The sequence below is a fragment of the Salmo trutta genome, chromosome 26 (genome assembly GCF_901001165.1).
Source record: "Salmo trutta chromosome 26, fSalTru1.1, whole genome shotgun sequence".
NCBI lineage: Eukaryota > Metazoa > Chordata > Actinopteri > Salmoniformes > Salmonidae > Salmo > Salmo trutta.
This window is the reverse complement of record NC_042982.1, coordinates 40,957,309-40,967,352: the sequence shown is the minus strand read 5'-3', so window position 1 is coordinate 40,967,352 and position 10,044 is coordinate 40,957,309.

Below are 10,044 nucleotides of genomic sequence, written 5' to 3'. Positions count from 1 at the left end.
TCCCACATATGCTGAGCACATGTTGGCTGCTTTTACTTCACTCTGCGGGCCAACTCATCCCGAACCATCTCAATTTGGTTAAGGGCAGGTGATTGTGGAGGCCAGGTCATCTGATGCAGCACTCCATCATTCTCCTTCTTGGTCAAGTAGCCCTTACACATCTTGGAGTGTGTTGGGTCATTATCCAGTTAAAAAACAAATGATAGTCCCACATTGCGCAAACCAGATGGGTTGACATATCACTGCAGAATGCTGTGGTAGCCATGCTGGTTAAGTGTGCCTTGAATTCTAAATAAATCACAGACAGTGTGACCAGCAAAGCACCCCCACACCATCATACCTCCTCCATGCTTCACGGTTGGAACCACGCATGCGGAAATCATTTGTTCACCTACTCTGCGTCTCACAAAGGCACAGCGGTTGGAACCAAAAATATCAAATTTGGACTCAGATTTTCACTGGTCTAATGTCCATTGCTCGTGTTTCTTGGCCCAAGCAAGTCTCTTCTTATTATTGGTGTCCTTTTGTAGTGGTTTCTTTTTGCAGCAATTTGACCATGAAGGCCTGATTCACGCAGTCTCCTCTGAACAGTTGATGGTGAGATGTGTCTCTTACTTGAACTCTGTGAAGCCTTTATTTGGGCTGCAATTTCTGAGGCTAATAACTCTAGTGATCTTATCCTCTGCAGCAGAGGTAACTGACTCTTCCTTTCCTGCGATGGTCCTCATGAGAGCCAGTTTCATCATAGCTCTTGATATTTTTTGCGACTGCACTTGAAGAAACTTTCAAAGTTCTTGAAATTCTCTGTATTGACTTACCTTCATGTCTTAAAGTAATGATGGACTGTCGTTTATCTTTGCTTTTTTGAGCTGTTCTTGACATAATATGGACTTGGTCTTTTAACAAATAGGGCTATCTTCTGTATATCACCCCTACCTTGTCAACACAGCTGATGGGCTCAAATTACCTCTTAAGGATCGGACCCTTTTTTTAAATTTTCACCTAAAATGACATACCCAAATCTAACTGCCTGTAGCTCAGGACCTGAAGCAAGGATATGCATATTATTGATACCATTTGAAAGGAAACACTTTGAAGTTTGTGGAAATGTGAAATTAATGTAGGAGAATATAACACATTAGATCTGGTAATAGATAATACAAACGGGAAAAAAACTGTGTTTTCTTTTCTTTTCTCCAGGGGTTCAAACTTTAGTACCCATTTCCTACATTTGAATATAAAAATGGATTTTATCAAACAAAACTATGTTACATTTTATCTCTGGGACCCTCAGGATGACAAATCAGAAGAAGATTACTGAATGTAAGTATATTATTTACCTTCAGACGTGAGTGTATCAAACCAAGTGCCGTGATAAAAGTTTTTTGTTGTTGTGCACTCTCCTCAAAACAATTGCATGGATTTTTTTCAATGTAATATCACCTGTAAATTGGACAGTGCAGTTAGATAACTTAAGCTTTAACTTTAACTTAACAATAACTTAAGCTTTATGCACATATAAGACATGTCTATGTCCCCGAAAGTTGGCTGTTGTATACAAAGTCACTCTAGTCACATTAGCGCATGTTAGCAACAACCGTCCTGGTTTAGGGACACCGATCCCATAGAGGTTAATTCCTGTAAGCACCAGATTGTAATCGCAAATATCTAGTCTGTATATCAAGTAAGGATTCTCTTAGAAACTTGTTCTCTTTTTTCAGTACATTAACATCAATTTCTAAAATATCGACAGCATTTTTTTTGCTTTTTAGTTTCTTTTTCCACTGTCACTGCTTTCTCATCACTCATTTCAAGGCTCACCTTCATCTCCTTTACTTCTTTCTTCTTTACTGACAAGTTCAAATACGCAATTGATCATTAATGGATTTTAGCAGGTGGGTTTCCACTCGTACCGTACCAGGTGGTGAAAGCATAAATCATCGGTGTCTGTCGAGGAATCTCATCGTTTTCTCTTGGAGTTTGGCTCTCCAATTTTTCCTCAGTTCCTCTCTGACATGTTTTGGCCTTGACTGAGTTAGTAATATTTGTCAAACTTCTGTAGCCTTATATACGTTTTGGGGGGTTATTATCCAGCTTGACTGTTATTGCCTAACAGTAAATAGAGCAGTGTATTGCTACAATTTAGACAGATTTAGAGATATTGATATTACGATTTCTCATGAGGCATTCTACAGCTCCATTTCCCTGCTAGACATTGAGGTGATTATTTCTTGGTCGAGACAGTTTACATGGCTGATGGTTGTGTATTATCGTTAGCTGTGGTCCACAGCTGCTGTTACATATCCTGTACTTAGTTAGAGAGTTGTATATCTATAGTTTACAACAGACCCCCCCCCCCCTTTCCTTCAAATGTACTGAAAGGATACAACTGGAGAGTTGATAGCAAGGGGAGAGACAGAGAGAGAGAGAGAGAGAGAGAGACAGAGAGAGTGCACATCGCTACTACACTGTATATAAACATAATATGGCATTTGAAATGTCTTTATTCTTTTGGAACTTCTGTGAGTGTAATGTTTCCTGTTCAGTCATTCATTTATTATCTACTTCACTTGCTTTGGCAGTGTTAACATATGTTTCCCATGCCAATAAAGCCCTTGAATTGAATTAAGAGAGAAGAAAGAGAGAGAAAGAGAGAGAGAAGAGAGACAGAGAGAGATTTTCAACTACTGAGATTCAGCCCACGTTTTGTAGGAGACACAGCCTAAACGGCATTCTGTAGAAGAGGGTGTGGCTTTACCACACATCATAGAGCTAACTATAATTACTGATCTCTGATCTAATACCATTGAATGCAAGTGTTCCAACTAAATAGCTCTCACAATCCATTAACGTCAGATTAATGATTACTTCAGGAAGAAGGTAAAGTGCTGCATGTTAAAAGTGTTTTTTGTGTGTGTTGGAAGAGGGTGTGTGTGTGTGTGTGTGTGTGTGTGTGTGTGTATGTGTGTGTGTGTGTGTGTGTGTATGTATATGTTGGAACAGGGCGTGTGTGTGTGTGTGTGTGTGTGTGTGTGTGTGTGTGTGTGTGTGTGTGTGTGTGTGTGTGTATGTATGTATATGTTGGAACAGGGCGTGTGTGTATGTGTGTGTGTGTGTTGGAACAGGACGTGTGTGTGTGTGTGTGTGTGTGTGTGTGTGTGTGTGTGTGTATATGTTGGAACAGGGTGTGTGTGTGTGTGTGTGTGTGTGTGTGTGTGTGTGTGTGTGTGTGTGTGTGTGTGTGTGTGTGTGTGTGTGTGTGTGTGTGTGTGTGTGTGTGTGTGTATGTATGTATATGTTGGAACAGGGCGTGTGTGTATGTGTGTGTGTGTGTTGGAACAGGGCGTGTGTGTGTGTGTGTGTGTGTGTGTGTGTGTGTGTGTGTGTGTGTGTGTGTGTGTGTGTGTGTGTGTGTGTGTGTGTGTGTGTGTGTGTGTGTTGGAACAGGGCCAGTAGAGGTCTATGTTAACAGTCAGAGGACACGTCTGAACAGAATCTCAACCAGTCAGTCAGTCAGTCATTCTGGGAACGTTGGGTCAAAGCAGGAAGTTACTAGAGCCATGACAGCTGACCACTCTCTGGCTTGTCATTACACTGACAGACTATATCAGACACAACAGGACAGATGGGGTGCTCTGTGTCATGGCATGTCTGTCATACTACAGCAGGTTGAGAATGGGTTAAATTGCTGTCTAGTGTCTATACACAATGAAGGGAAAACAACGGTTGCTGTATGCTTAGAGAAAGGAGGCAAACTCTGTGACTTCTGGCTCTGTGGCTTCTGGCTCTGTGGCTTCTGGCTCTGGGACTTCTGGCTCTGGGGCTTCTGGCTCTGGGGCTTCTAGCTCTGGGGCTTCTAGCCAGTTAGGTGACAGATCAATCTCTGTGGATTCATGGAAGTTAGGAGACAGATAAACCCTTGTGGCTTCAAGCCAGTTAGGATAAAGACTGAGCTCTGTGGCTTCGAGCTCTATGGCTTCAAGCCAGTCAGGTGGCAGATCAAGTTCTGTGCGTTCTAGCTCTGTGGCTTCAAGCCAGTTAGGAGACAGATCATATGACGGCGTCGGAGAGGATGGCTGACGTTTTATCGGCTCTTAACCAGCCATGCTATTATGTTTGTTTTTTTGCATTGTTCGTTACTTGTTTTGTACATAATGTTGCTGCTACCATCTCTTATGACCGAAAAGAGCTTCTGGACATCAGAACAGCGATTATTCACTTTGAATTGGACAAATCATTTTTCATTAATGAGTCGAACAAGGGGGATTTACTTCAGACAACCGAACATCCCCTCATCCCTGTCATTCGCAGGAGAAAGATACAGAGATTTTGCGGAAGGAGATCAGGGTGCCATGTGGGGATCAGGTGACGAGTGACTAATCTGCCTTTGCCATCTGGAAAATAAATGGGACGAACTAAAAGCATGTACAGTTGAAGTCGGAAGTTTACCTACACCTTAGCCAAATACATTTATACTCAGTTTTCACAATTCCTGAAATTTAATCCTAGTAAAAAATCCCTGTCTTAGGTCAGTTAGGATCACCACTTATTTTGAGAATGTGAAATGTCAGAATAATAGTAGAGAGAATGATTTATTTCAGCTTTTATTTCTTTCATCACATTCCCAGTGGGTAAGAAGTTTACATACACTCAATTAGTATTTGGGAGCATTGCCTTGAAATTGTTTAACTTGGGTCAAACGTTTTGGGTAGCCTTCCACAAGCTTCCCACAATAAATTGGGTAAATTTTTTTCAATTTTGGTCCATTCCTCTTGACAGAGCTGGTGTAACTGAGTCAGGTTTGTAGGCCTCCTCGCTTGCACACGCTTCTTCAGTTCTGCCCACAAATTGCCTATAGGATTGAGGTCAGGGCTTTGTGATGGCCACTTCAATACCTTGACTTTGTTGTTCTTAAGCCATTTTGCCACAATTTTGGAAGAATGCTTGGGTCATTGTTCATTTGGAAGACCCATTTGCGACCAAGTTTTATCTTCCTGACTGATGTCTTGAGATGTTGCTTCAATATATCCGTATCAATTTCCATCCTCATGATGCTATCTGTTTTGTGAAGTGCACCAGTCCATCCTGCAGCAAAGCAACCCCACAACATGATGCTGCCACCCACGTGCTTCACGGTTGGGATGGTGTTCTTCAGCTTGCAAGCCTCCACCTTTTTCCTCCAAACAGAACGATGGTCATTATGGCCAAACAGTTCTATTTTTGTTTCATCAGACCAGAGGACATTTGTCCAAAAAGTACAATCTTTGTCCCCATGTGCAGTTGCAAACTGTAGTCTGGCTTTTTTATGGCGGTTTTGGAGCAGTGGCTTCTTCCTTGCTGAGCGGCCTTTCAGGTTATGTCAATATAGGACTCATTTTACTGTGGATATAGATACTTTTGTACCTGTTTCCTCCAGCATCTTCACAAGGTCCTTCGCTGTTGTTCTGGGATTGATTTGCAGTTTTCGCAACAAAGTACGTTAATCTCTAGGAGACAGAACACATCTCCTTCCTGACCGGTATGACGGCTGCGTGGTCGCATGGTTTATACTTGTGTACTATTGTTTGTACAGATAAACATGGTACCTTCAGGTGTTTGGAAATTGCTCCCAAGCATGAACCAGACTTGTGGAGGCTACAATTGTTTTTCTGAGGTCTTGGCTGATTTCTTTTGATTTCCCCATGATGTCAAGCAAAGAGGCACTGAATTTGAAGGTAGGCCTTGAAATACATCCACAGGTACACCTCCAATTGACTCAAATCATGTCAATTAGCCTATCGGAAGCTTCTAAAGCCATGACATAATTTTCTGGAATTTTCCAAGCTGTTTAAAGGCACAGTCAACTTAGTGTATGTAAACTTCTGACCCACTGGAATTGTGATACAGTGAATTATAAGTGAAATAATCTGTCTGTAAACAATTGTTGGAAAAATGACTTGTGTCATGCACAAACCGACTTGCCAAAACTATAGTTTGTTAACAAGAAATTTGTGGAGTGGTTGAAAAATGAGTTTTAATGACTCCAACCTAAGTGTATGTAAACCTTCGATTTCAACTCTATATCCTACCAACGAGACATTAACCTCTCTGGCGCATGTGGGACGAACTCGTCCCACCTACGTAACAGCCACTGAAATCCAGTGGCGCGATTTTTGAATCGTTAGAAATACTATTACTTCAATTTCTCAAACATATGACTATTTTACAGCTATTTAAAGACAAGAATCTCGTTAATCTAACCACACTGTCCGATTTCAAAAAGGCTTAACAACGAAAGCAAAACATTAGATTATGTCAGCAGAGTGCCCAGACAGAAATAATCAGACACCCATTTTTCAAGCTAGCATATCATGTCACATAAACCCAAACCACAGCTAAATGCAGCACTAACCTTTTATGATCTTCATCAGATGACACACCTAGGACATTGTGTTATACAATACATGCATGTCTGTTCAATCAAGTTCATATTTATATCAAAAAACAGCTTTTTACATTAGCATGTGACGTTCAGAAAAAGCATAACCCCCGCAAACTTCCGGGGAATTTACTAACAGTTTGCTAAATTACTCACGATAAACGTTCACAAAAAGCATAACAATTATTTTAAGAATTATAGATACATTACTCCTCTATGCACTCGATATATCCGATTTTAAAATAGCTTTTCGGATGAAGCACATTTTGCAATAATCTAAGTACATAGCCCGGCATCACAGGGCTAGCTATTTAGACACTCACCCAGGTCAGCCTCCACCAAAATAACATTTCCTATAAGAAAAATGTTCTTACCTTGCTTGTTCTTTGTCAGAATACACTGCCAGGACTTCTACTTCAATAACAAATGTTGGTTTGGTCCCAAATAATCCATCGTTATATCCAAACAGCGACGTTTTGTTCGTGAGTTCTAGACACTATCAGAATGCTACATCACGGTCTCGCGCATGGCGCATTGGCGTGACAAAAAATGTCTAAATATTCCATTACCGTACTTCGAAGCATGTCAACCGCTGTTTAAAACCAATTTTTATGCCATTTATCTCGTAGAAAAGTGATAATATTCCGACCGGGAATATGCAATGAGCCTAAACAGCCAAATTAAATTTCTCCTCAGGAGCAAATCGTGCACGCGCCTCATTCAAAGGTCCTCTGATCCGCCACTTACCAAAGGCGATAATGTGTTTCAGCCTGAGGCTGCCTCGTCAACCTTCAGGTATTTCCCGGGTTCTGAGAGCCTATCGGAGCCCTGGGAATTGTCACGTTACAGCTAAGATCCTTACTTTTCAATAAACAGATGCAAGACGCACGACTCCTTGTCAGACAGGGTACTTCCTGCATGAAACCTTGTCAGGTTTTTGCCTGCCATAGGAGTTCTGTTATACTCACAGACACCATTCAAACAGTTTTAGAAAATTCAGAGTGTTTTCTATCCAAACCTGAACAATAATATGCATATTCTAGCTTCTGAGTTGGTGTAGGAGGCAGTTAAAAATGGGCACATATTTTTTCCAAAATTCTCAATACTGCCCCCTAGCCCAAACAGGTTAAAAACTGTAATATCTTATGTTTCACCGAGTCGTGGCAGAACGACGACATTAAGAACATACAGCTGGCGGTTTATACACTCTAGTGGCAGGATAGAACAGCAGCCTCTGGTAAGACAAGGGGTGGCGGTCTATGTATATTTGTTAACAGCTGGTGCACGATATCTAAGGAGCTGTATACCGCCATAAGCAAACAGGAAAACACTCTTCCAGAGGCGGCGCTCCTAGCGGCTGAAGACTTTAATGCAGGGAAACTGAAATTCCTATGACCTAATTTCAAACAGCATGTGCAACCAGAAGGAAAAAAACTCTAGACCACCTTTACTCCACACACAGAGACGTGAACAAAGGTCTCCCTTGCCCTCCATTTGACCATAATTCTATCCTCCTGATTCCTGCTGTGACTTGGTCTATAAAAAAGTGGTCAGATGAAGCAGATGCTAAACTACAGGACTGTTTTGCTAGTACAGACTGGAATAGGTTATGGGATTCTTCCAATGGTATTGAGGAGTACACCACAAAAGTCACTGGCTTCATAAATAAGTAAATCGATGACGTCGTCCCCACAGTGACCATATGTACATACCCCAACCAGAAGCCATGGAATACAGGCAACATCCGCACTGAGCTAAAATGTAGAGCTGCCGCTTTCAAGGAGTGGGACTCTAACCCAGAAGCTTATAAGAAATCCTGCTATGCCCTCCAACGAACCATGAAAAAGGCAAAGCGTCAATACAGGACTAAGATCGAATCGTACTACACCGTCTCCGACGCTTGTTGGATGTGGCAGGGCTTGCAAACTATGACACACTACAAAGGGAAGCACAGCCGAGAGCTGGTCAGTGACACGAGCCTACCAGACGAGCTAAATAACTTCTATGCTCGCTTCGAGGCAAGTAACACTGAAACATGCATGAGAGCATCAGCTGTTCCGGATGACTGTGTGATCACGCTCTCTGCAACCAATGTGGGTAAGACCTTCAAACAGGTCAACATTCATGAGGCCGCAAGGCCAGATGGATTACCAGGACGTGTACTCGGAGCATGCACTGACCAATTGGCAAGTGTCTTCGCTGACATTTTCAACCTCTCCCTGTCTGAGTCTGTAATACCAAAATATTTCAAGCAGACCACCATAGTCCCTGTGCCCAACAACACTAAGGTAACCTACCTAAATGACTACCGACCCGTAGCACTCATGTCTGTACCCATGAAGTGCTTTGAAAGGGTGGTCATGGCTCCCATCACCAACATTATCCCAGAAACCCTAGACCCACACCACGCTTCTAGACAGTTAGGTGACAGATCTAGCTCTGTGGCTTTTAGCTCTGTGGCTTCTAGACAGTTAGGTGACAGATCTAGCTCTGTGGCTTTTAGCTCTGTGGCTTCTAGACAGTTAGGAGACAGATCAAGCTCTGTGGCTTCTAGCCAGTCAGGAGAAAAATCAAGCTGTGGATTCTAGCTCCGTGGCTTCAAGCCAGTTAGATGACAAGTGTATATTAGTGTGGAAGGTATTGCATGACAAATTTAAACCTTCGACAATAGCAAACACACTGAGCAAATAAAACAAACTAAAATAAAATGGTATCACTTGCCAAAATGCACACACACACACACACACACACACATACACACACACACACACACACACACACACACACACACACACACACACACACACACACACACACACACACACACACACACACACACACACACACACACACACACACACACACACAGCAATAGTAAATCAAACAGGAGACCGGTGAGAGAGTAAACAAAAGTGTTTCCGTGAGCTGGTCAGGAAACAGGATATCTATTCTATAAAAAGAAAAAAAGGTCCAATCAAAAGGGATTTCAGTCGCTGGCAGCCAGACACACTGAACCAACTAAACTGACACTGGAGGTGGCATGCCAGCAGCATACATAGGCTGTGTTTACACAGGCAGCCCAATTCTGATCTTCTGCCTAATTATTTGTCTTTTGATCAAACAGATAAAATCTTTTGCCAATTATTGGGCAAAAGATCAGAATATGGCTTTTTGTGTAAACGCAGCCAGGATGCCTGAAATAAAGTAACAGGTTCAAGCCATTCCTGAGGTTAGGAATGTTACATTATGAGCAATGAGATAGATTTAAGGAGAACAAAAATGGCTAAGTCCCCACAGACCATTATCTCCTATATGAGTTTTACTAGAGCTCTCCTAAGACGTGATTTACTGACAGTATCATGTTTTAAATCAAAACCCCATTATATTTGGCTAATATCCGGGTGCCTTGTATTGACCCATGAGAACAAAGGGTTCAAAAGGTGACAAAAGTATGTGGACACCTGCTCGTCCAACATCTCATTCCAAAATCATGGGCATTAATATGGAGTTGGTCCCCCTCTTTCACTGCTATAACAGCCTCCACTCTTCTGGGAAGGCTTTCCACTAGATGTTGGAACATTGCTTCTGGGACTTGCTTCCATTCAGCCACAAGAGTATTAGTGAGG